Genomic DNA, 9,118 nt, shown 5'->3' with positions numbered 1-9,118 from the left:
AAGGGAGACCTGAGCTGGAGCAGCGGTTTGGGGCATGATGGGTTTGGACCAAGCAGTCCCCAGAAGACCACCCTGGATGCCAGGAGAGGTGGAGATAATGGCACCATGGCAAGAGGTGGCAAGTCCCTGGAGCTGCAGGACACCACAGAGGCTTGCAGAAATCCAGGCGGGTCACAAGCTCCTCCTGCAATCAGCCTGGCATAAAATCTATGTTCTCCTCTGCTTCCCAGGCCATCACAGTGTTACTGCGGGGCGACTGAGTGGCAGTCCCCTCTGCTAAGAACATTTGCTTTCTCGGTATAAGAGAGCTGTGAAATCAAGATGTAACTCCGTGAATCAACTCTCATCAGAGCAGTTACACTTTTAACCCCAAGCTTCCTGCTTTCTGCAAGTATAAACAGAAAAAGTGCCTGGTCCTTGTCCCCTTGACCATGGTGACCCTATATTTTATTCTGGTATAAGCACAGCAAAATCTCGCCAACACAGCACAACGGCTGTGGAGATGGGCAAGGGAGGAGAGCTGATGGGTAAAGCTATAAAGGTGGGACTCTTCCCTGCTGGTGGCCAGCTTAGGGCCATGAAGCTCCCCTTTTATCTCTGTAATCTTGAGCCATTTGAAAATAAAACGCAGAGCATAATAAAACTTCCTAAGGAGCTGTGCAAGCACTAAGAACGCAGCCCAGCTTGGCTGGCTGGTGGTGAGCAGATAATTATTTTGCAATAGCAGAGCCAGGAGATTTCTTCCAAATATGCAATTATTAAAATTGGGGGTGGGGGGTGTGGAAATAGGACATTAAGATGAAAACCTACCTTGTGTTATCACAGGAAAGAGAGGACTTACTCCAGGGAGAGTTTCTGAAACGTTAATTTTTTTCATGAGTGGCAAGTAGGTGGTTTTGAGACTCTGAAATCACAGAGAAGAGGCTTCCAACCCTGGGAAGGGGTCTGGAAGAGGTCATCACTGGAAGCGTTGCATTACGCCAGGTCCCTGTGCTTTGTCTTTTCTGCAGGAAGGTGCCCATCCACGATGCCCAGCAGCCCCATGGACCTGCTCCCCAGCAGGCAGCCCCCAGCTGCATCAGTGGTTTTGAAGCCATGTGAAAGCCTCCAGTGAAGTCTCCTCTCCTCTCAGGACCGCAGCGCAGGGAGCCATTGAAAGGTGACCTTGCCAATTCAGGATTATCTGTGCAAAACAACAACCGCAGTTTTAACAACTTTGTAGTCATCCTACCTACATTCCTGCAGGGCTGCCCTGCTGCCTCTGCTTACCTGCAGGCAGGTGATGGCCAAAGGCTGGTGGCAGCCATGGGGGACACAGCGACCCGTCTCCACTGCAGTGATGCAGGAGTCATCTCAGGGATGCAGGGCAGTTGGCTATTACAGAGCTTGGGGCATTAATAAGAAATTGTGAGATGTTCCAGACCACTCTAATCCCTACTAATCTCTAAATTTGCATGATGGCAGCAGTGCTTAAATGGTATTCGAGCTGTTGGCTAATTGTCGTGGACCTGGAATTGCTCCAAGGAAGCAACTGGGAGCCGAGTCTCCCATCCACGATCACAGCTGGCTCACAAAATGCATCCAGTCTCCACTAATGGGTTCAGCCCCATGGGCAGGCGAGGGTAAGCACCCAGGGACATTGGGACAGGAGCAATGGCATGGCCAGGCAAGCCTCTCCTTGGCCTGAACCTTTGGTCTATGCAGAAAATGTGGTAGATGAGTCTCAAGAAGGCACACAATTGCCCCTCACACCTTGGGGAAGGCTCAGCTCTTCCTAAACCCTGACCGTGTACCTCACCTCCCTTTAAAAAACCTTTAAATTCCAGGCAGATAACCTAAATCTCTCTCCCTACAAAGCAAATCCTTTGCTTTTGAACACAGGCAAGAATTTATTGCTTTCCCTGTAATGTTTTCCATATTTGAAGAAAACCAGTAACCCCCTCCTACCTCCTCTCCACCTGCCCAAGCAGTTGCAATTGCAGAGGTCCTGTTCCTGGACAGGACCAGCTACGGTGCTTCCACTTTTAATCAAAGAGCACCAGCTAGATCCTCGGCGGGCTCCAGAACAGCTCTGGGGCAGGGGCACGCACGGCAGGGGAGGCAGGACCCAGGCAGGTGTTCCCAGGTGTTGGCTAATGATGGAGAGGGTAGTTAAGAGACACAGGCAGGGAGAATCCTGGCTAATTGACTTTGGTTTATGAAGACCTAATTAGCAGCACTGTAGGATGTAGTGGGGAGTTTAACAGATCTCATCAGAGGATCTCAGTGGAGTTAACCCTTCAAGCGCAGGGACTCAGCCTTCTGGGCTAGTAGCCCCAGGTGGAGTGGGATGGGATGCGATGCGATGGGGTGCCTGCGGGCAGCAATGCCTGGCTCACGCAGAAATGAAGGTACCCACCAGCATCCCACCGCCCCCCCGGGACATGGTCACCTGGACATCCAGGGTGTGCAGAAGGGGGGGGCAAGCCCAGGCCCTAAGCTGCCCCCACAGCATAGGGCCATGGCCACAAATGCCCCAGCAGCACCGGGAGGACAGTTTGCCTTTGTTATGTCTGTGTTATTATTATTAAGATGATGGAATGGAAGGGAAAAAAATCCTGATGGGCAATATTGAGAACTTTACACAAGAAGGATCAAAGGAAAGGACTTCGTTTGACAAATTCTAGGTACCTGACAACTGTGGCATGTGCCTGGGCAGGTCTTGTTCTACCCCAGTGAAGTCCTGGTCCCCCACTGAGGACAGCTCTGCACCTTGGCAAGTGTCCCCATCCCCAAAGCTCCCATGGGGATGTGGTGCCCATGCTGAGAGCATCAGTCCTCCCTGTGCTCCTGCTGGAAGCAGAGTGGCCAGTCAGAGCAAGTTCATGGTGAAGGGAATGTACTAGAGCAGTGGGACCCTGCTCGTGGCACAGCCCCTACGTGCAGCACCGGGACCTCCATGCTCAGACTCTGCAGTGCCATGCAACCAGGCAAAGAGGGTGCATGTTGGACCCAGCACTGGCTGCACAGCACCTCCAGCTCATCACCCCAATGTACCTGTGCTCCACAGCGGTGGTGGTCACCATCGAGTACTTGCAGCTGCGTCACACCCCAGCCCCTCGGCGCAGGCATGGGGTCGGTGGCTAGCTGGGATGTAAGCCTCAGCAGCAGGACCTGTTGCGCTTCACCTGCCCTCTGCCCACCGCAGTCACCAGGTGATGGAAAGCTTCTACCCGTCAAGCAAACATGACATGATACATCTTTGCCACCTTTCCAACAACACAAGGGCATGAAAGAGACTGTGTCTTGCAGTGATGAACCCCAGTTGGTTTCCTTCCATTTCATATGCTCCACCCTGCAGGGGGAGGTTTGTGAGGCTCGCTCCAAAAGACTCAGCATCACCTTAGCAGCTAATCACACAGTGCAGAGTGCTGGCAAAGTGCTTGCTCCACTACACAAGGAGTGCAAAATTACCGGTTTGAACAATGATTTTTGAATAAGAAAGATGAGAGGAATAACAATTCTTCTGGATGAAATACTGTGCTGGCCAGAAGGGTAATTTAGAGTCAGATTTGAGATCAGATGTTTTATCACTGTATCTTCAACTCTTCTTGACTTTCAGCTGCAATTTGATAAATCAGCATAATACCTGGCACAGTAATTGCTGTAGATTTTATTCCTAGTGGGCTTACTTTATTACACTGCAAGTACATTAGAGAGCTTTCTGTTGCTCTGCTGTTATTATTTGTGGGGACAGAAGGTCAAAAATTGCAGAACTTACTAGGTGGGGTTTTGTGCAGGTGATACTAGTGAGCTCGTTTGCAGGTATTTGTGCAGCTGAATGACTTACTGCTCAGCAGTGCTCAGCCTTTCTGACCCAGCACCTCCATGGCTCCTGCCAACATGCCACTTTGCTTTTCTGCGTGTGTTTATGCCCCCATCATGGCTCCAAGGCACCAAAAGGCTGGGAACCCACCAGGGAGTCCGCCCAGGATTTTGTTTAACTTCTCTAGGTAGTACGTTACCTATTTACCATATCTGCCTGAGTGGGATGATGAGATTTCCTAGAGCAAAAAAAGATGCTGTGGGGCTGCGTGCTCTCCTGCCTCCTCCCAGCCAGGATCCTGTGGGAGTCAAGCAGATGCTGCTCCCTATCCCATACCCCCTTGGCACAGAGAGCCTTGGGTCTCAAAGTCCCCAGCCCCTCTCCTAGCCAAGGTCCTCAGGGTCTTCATGCCTCTGCCAGAGCAGACCCCGCATTTCACACCTGCCCTCACCATATCACAACTCAGATCACCATTCCCACAGCTCCTGGACCAGTGGTCCCCCCAGCCCACTCCACTGTCCAGCCACCAGCACCACACCTCTGCCACCATGGCTCTGCAGCGCTTGTAGCCACAATGGATGGGGATGCTTAGACCAGCTTTAGGATGGGGATAGATGAGAAGGTAATGCAAGGAAAGGCCAAGCCCGGGCCATTTGCATCACGGCCTGATGGCGTGGGGGAGGGGGGTGAGAGCACCTGTGTTGCTCTCTGACCCATCCAGCACCGACTGCAAACTCACAGAGAAGGATCGCATGGGACAAATACACGCCCTAGTGACATCCTGAACATCTCCCCTGTCACCTGGCTTGTCCCCATCCCTCATCTCCCAGGAGCCTTACCCAGAGATGGGAGCAAGGACCAGGAGATGCTGCAGGGCTGCCCCTCCCCATGGGCTTACTCTTAAGGTCAGCCAGGCTGGGCACCTGACAGCGCTCAGCCATGCACATAGAACGCAATCCCTCGGCCTGTAATCACATTAAAATTTTATCATGAATGAAGCCTCTTGCACTGCAAATCTGTGGGAAAGAGTAACACTTTTACTGTTGTTCAATATGTAATTAATGTACATTTCATTGCCTTCCAGATGAATTTTTGGTCACGGGAGATAGTTATGACTATAAAATGACAGTTACTTTTGATGGGATAAAGACTATAGGTCAGTGTCTTCTGCAAAGCCAAGAGAGGCCGTGAGTGCATGCCTCGTGCTGCCTGCCTCCCCCAGGGCTGGTGCTCACAAAGCGAAGGCAGACGGAGGGTGCAGCTGCCCCGGTCTAGCAGGCAAGGCAGCAGCACCCCACAAATAGAAATCCTGAGGTCTGAAGCAGTTGACAGGATTAGTCCAAAGGAAATGAGCAGAATAAACCCACCTGTTAGAGGCACTGCCAGTCTGGTGACAATTTAGCAGTAGGAAAATAGCCAGACTACATAGATGCACCTACCCTAGAGGGTCTTCTGGAGTTCCGTGTGTCCTCATCCTCTTCTGACACGCATCCACCCCATGGCTGAGCATCCCTGCCCCGTGGTGTGCCACAGGGACACCGTTCAGCCCTGCAGCTGCTCCACAGCTGGGGCTGTTCCACTCCCCAGCCCCTCCTGTGGTTCCTGAAAAAGAGGGAAACAAAAAATTATTTTAACAAATATGTATTAACAATAAACAGCAGAAAATCCACAAGGCTTATCATTCTGCCCTGTTGGCCAGGGACACGGTCACCCTGTTGGCAATTCCCCACTAGATTCCCTCCTGATCACCTGTGGGCTGGTTGTGTCTCACTGTAGTCACGCCTGGGGGATACGGCTCCCTCCATCCCCGAGCCAGACAGGTACTTCAGTTCCATGGGGAACACCGGGACCACTGGCTGCACCCTGCATCTGGTGGGAGCAAGGGTGAGCGAGGAGGGCTGGCTGGAGGGAGCCACGGGTGCCAGACCCACCTCTGCTCAGCCAGCATCACGGAACGTGGTGGTGCGCTCCACGCAGCGCCGGCAGAGGGAATCTGGTGGCTGGATATCGAAAGTCAGACTGCCTCTCTCCATTCTGTTGGGGCACACATGTAACGTGCAATCATTTCTGTTTCCTGATTAGGCGCTTGTAACTCCCACAATAAAGAGGAGGGCTGGAAGAAGTCCCAGGGATTTGGGATTTCTCCAGGAGACAGAATGGCTTGGGGGAAGTTCGCAGAGAAACAGGATAAAGGCATTTCAGAACATATTGAACCTTTTTTTCTTTTTCTGGAACACACAGACATTTGCTAGATACCGTCTCCGGAAGCACTACACTGCAAGTAGATTTATTGGCTTGGAGCTTAGTTTATACTAATTTTTTTTCTCTAGCAATAACACAAAATATTTCTGTAGTTATGTGGGGAGTTTTTTATAATTAGAGCCTTATTCGACGGCTTTAATTGTCGCTGGTCTTTTGGCAGAGGGCTTGAGCAGTACTACCCTTCGGAGGGCTCGCGCTGTCTCCCACTCACCTAGATGACTGGGGGGATGCAAAGACAGAAACGGCCACAGGCACTGCTGCCGTGTCCCTGCCAGCACTCTGGAAACGGCACATGGAGAGGCCTCTCAGCTTCTAAAATTATCAAAGGAAAAAGGTGGGACAGGACGGACTAAAGGGCCTTTTCCACCTCCAAAACACATCTCCTGGGAGTTTCTCCTATGTCTCAGTCACGAGTGAGGGCTGTGAAGGACCACGGCTTTGCTGCCCTCTCCAGGGAGGACCAGCCTGTAAGGTGCGGCTGAATTCGTAAGGCCCACAGCAAGTCCACTAATTGCCCCGATGATGGGCAAAATGAGCTTCAGCACACCAGCAGTCCCAGTCCCCAGTGTCACCCAGGTGGGCAGGTCCCAGCTTCCCCACTGGAGCTTCAGCAGCGCTCACAGGGGAGCTGGCCCCTTCCATGGCACCGAGGTCTTGGCTCAAATCAGGTAGAAAAAAAATACATCTTCAAAAACCCTCCAAATTTTGGGGGGTGTTTCTGCCAAAATACTGTGGTCACTCAGGGCTTTTCTCAGTAGTCAGTAATTCCACTGGAAACATTCACAGACCAAAGACTACGTCAGGTTTGGGGCTCCAAATATCAGGAGAAGAAGTAGCTACATATCTTATTTTGAATAATTGAAAAGCAGTCTAAAGTCATGCTGCAAAACAAATGCACAGTTCCCATTTTACAGATTAGAAAATTTTGATTTCTTAAGCCCCCTCAGCAATTCAAGACTCTCAATCAACAGTTTCATGTTTATAGGTGGTGGTGTTTTTTTTCCTTTGACCCCTTCATAACACTGAATGCATTAAAGCAAGAAATGCCCAAGAATTTGTTTATTTTCTTTCCTCTGTACTGAAATGTCTCAACACTTCACTTTTTTCCTTTTCAAGTTGTATTCTTACACGGTTGCAGACATTATTTAAAGCTATAGAGTTAAAAAGACTCAAAAACCTGGAAAGAATGTCTCCTCTTCCCTATAAACATTTGCCATCCATCCCTTTGTGTTCTTATTTTTGGCACAGAGGGAGGGAAAGAGAGAAATAAGAGAGAGAGAAGGGAGGGTCTGGATACATGAATAATTTCTTCTTTCTCAAAACCCAGAATGAAAAGAAAATGTGAATACAGAATGAGACATAAACTTTAATTTTTTTTCTTTCATCTAGAAGTTTCCCATGAAAAGATAATAACGCACCTCCACTCCATCCTCCTCCTCAGCTCCTCCGACACGCAAATCCTTTCCCCAGCAGGAAGGCAGGGGACTGCAGAGCCCCCCAGGAGAGCAGCCGAAAACCCTTTGGGGTGCCTCTTGCCTTGGATTTGCACAGACATCAGCACCGAGATGTGGGCTCTGCAGGGTGCTCCAGGTAGGGCAGGCACACCAGGAATCAGCCCAGCTCTTTAAGAGTGGAGTGAGCACAAAATGGGTCATTTCTTCCACACTTGGATATTCTCCTGGAGGAAACTGTTGTTTCATTAGAGCGAACTGTGTAACGCTGACTTTCACAGGTGGAAGTAGCCATGTTCTGTTCGACATCAGAGCAGAAAGATGACTTTCTGTAGGACATAACATGGCAGAGACTCAACCCACCTGTGAGCTCAGCTCCTAGACCCCTCCTCGGGCTCAGTTAACAGCAGCCGGCCACCGGTGTTCCTGCGCGGTTTAGCACAGATAAAAGCCGGTGAGGGTCTTGGCTGGTATGAAGTGTAACTGCAGCACTGGTTTTGGCACAGCCTGCAATGTGTGCGCAGGCAGGAGCCATCATCAGGTGCTGTTCAGACTCCACGAGCCTGTCCATCCTTGGGTCAGCTCACACTTACTCCATAATTAGTCCCACTGATTGTTTGGGCTGCTCCCCAAAACCCCAAATTTCATGCCTAAGGATATAATGACCCAGCCTAAGCTCTACAAGCCTCATTCAAAACACACTGCAAGGAACAGATGATCCTCCAGTGCTTTCGGTGCAATTTAGATGAAGTCAGCTTTAAGCTCTAGCACGCTAACCTTTGAGCACCCTGGTTTTTAAACCACCAGCTTTGCACCAAGCCAAACCACCACACGAGTGCCAAGAGCCCCCAGCACCAGTGGGCGCAGACCACAAAATTCACATTTATTCACATGCTGAGGCAGTAGGTCAACCCAGTGCCTGCCCCTGCAGGGCTGGGGTTCACGGTGGTCCTGGGTCCCTGCACCGAGCACTGCGCAGCCCCGGCTGGTAGTACTGAGAAAGGTGGGGCGCGCATAGCTGAGCTCCTGAAACCCCCCTTTGCATTTCTGCACAACTTTTTAATGAAATCAGTTCATTTGGGGAACAGAAAGTTTGCCTTTGCAACCCGGCAGCTGGGCTGGCAGCTCCACTCGATTCTGCATCCTCAGGACCTACCATGAAGGGGGTCGGTGTGGCAACAGTACCTCCAGGTAACATTAGGTACCATCAGAGTTAAAAAGGGCTGAGAGGTGTTCATGGACAGCAGCCCTGTAAGTGGAGACTGAGGTGGATGGAGGCATTCCCGCGTCCACACTCCGTGCTGCAGGTGCAGGTGGAGTGCATGGGGGATGGACCGCAGGATACACTCAGGCCCATGTGCTCTCCCAAAATAACATCACCCAGCACCGTTTCTGGAGACGCAGACCTCTCCGACCCTGCACAGCATGGGCTATCAGTTGCAGAAAAGTACAGCAGTACTCCGAGCTCCGCTGAAGCCCTGCTCGGCTTTATCAGGACCTGAGTATTTGCCCTAGGATAACCTCCCAGTATATCAAGAACAAAATCCCATTAAACGCTGCCTGTCTGGGAACTGGCTTGACCTTCCCAGGTGCCTCCATC

General features: G+C 51.0%; 1 long non-coding RNA gene across 5 annotated transcripts; it reads right to left on the bottom strand.

Moving 5' to 3' along the window:
• Positions 1 to 2,100: 2,100 nt before the first annotated feature.
• On the bottom strand, positions 2,101 to 8,764 carry LOC130155958 (uncharacterized). Of its 5 annotated transcripts, none has more exons than XR_008824266.1 (4): positions 6,279 to 8,764; positions 5,555 to 5,839; positions 5,245 to 5,407; positions 2,101 to 4,770 (listed from the first exon to the last, which is right to left on the bottom strand). It is a non-coding gene; the product is annotated as an uncharacterized LOC130155958 (long non-coding RNA). The 5 variants fall into 5 exon arrangements; XR_008824267.1 differs by having other exon boundaries at positions 2,101 to 5,407; positions 6,279 to 6,379; positions 7,486 to 8,764; XR_008824265.1 differs by having other exon boundaries at positions 2,101 to 5,407.
• Positions 8,765 to 9,118: the final 354 nt, after the last annotated feature.

Source organism: Falco biarmicus, chromosome 10, assembly GCF_023638135.1.
Source record: "Falco biarmicus isolate bFalBia1 chromosome 10, bFalBia1.pri, whole genome shotgun sequence".
Lineage (NCBI taxonomy): Eukaryota > Metazoa > Chordata > Aves > Falconiformes > Falconidae > Falco > Falco biarmicus.
The sequence above is the reverse complement of the archived record's forward strand: the minus strand, read 5'-3'. Positions and strand labels throughout refer to the sequence as shown.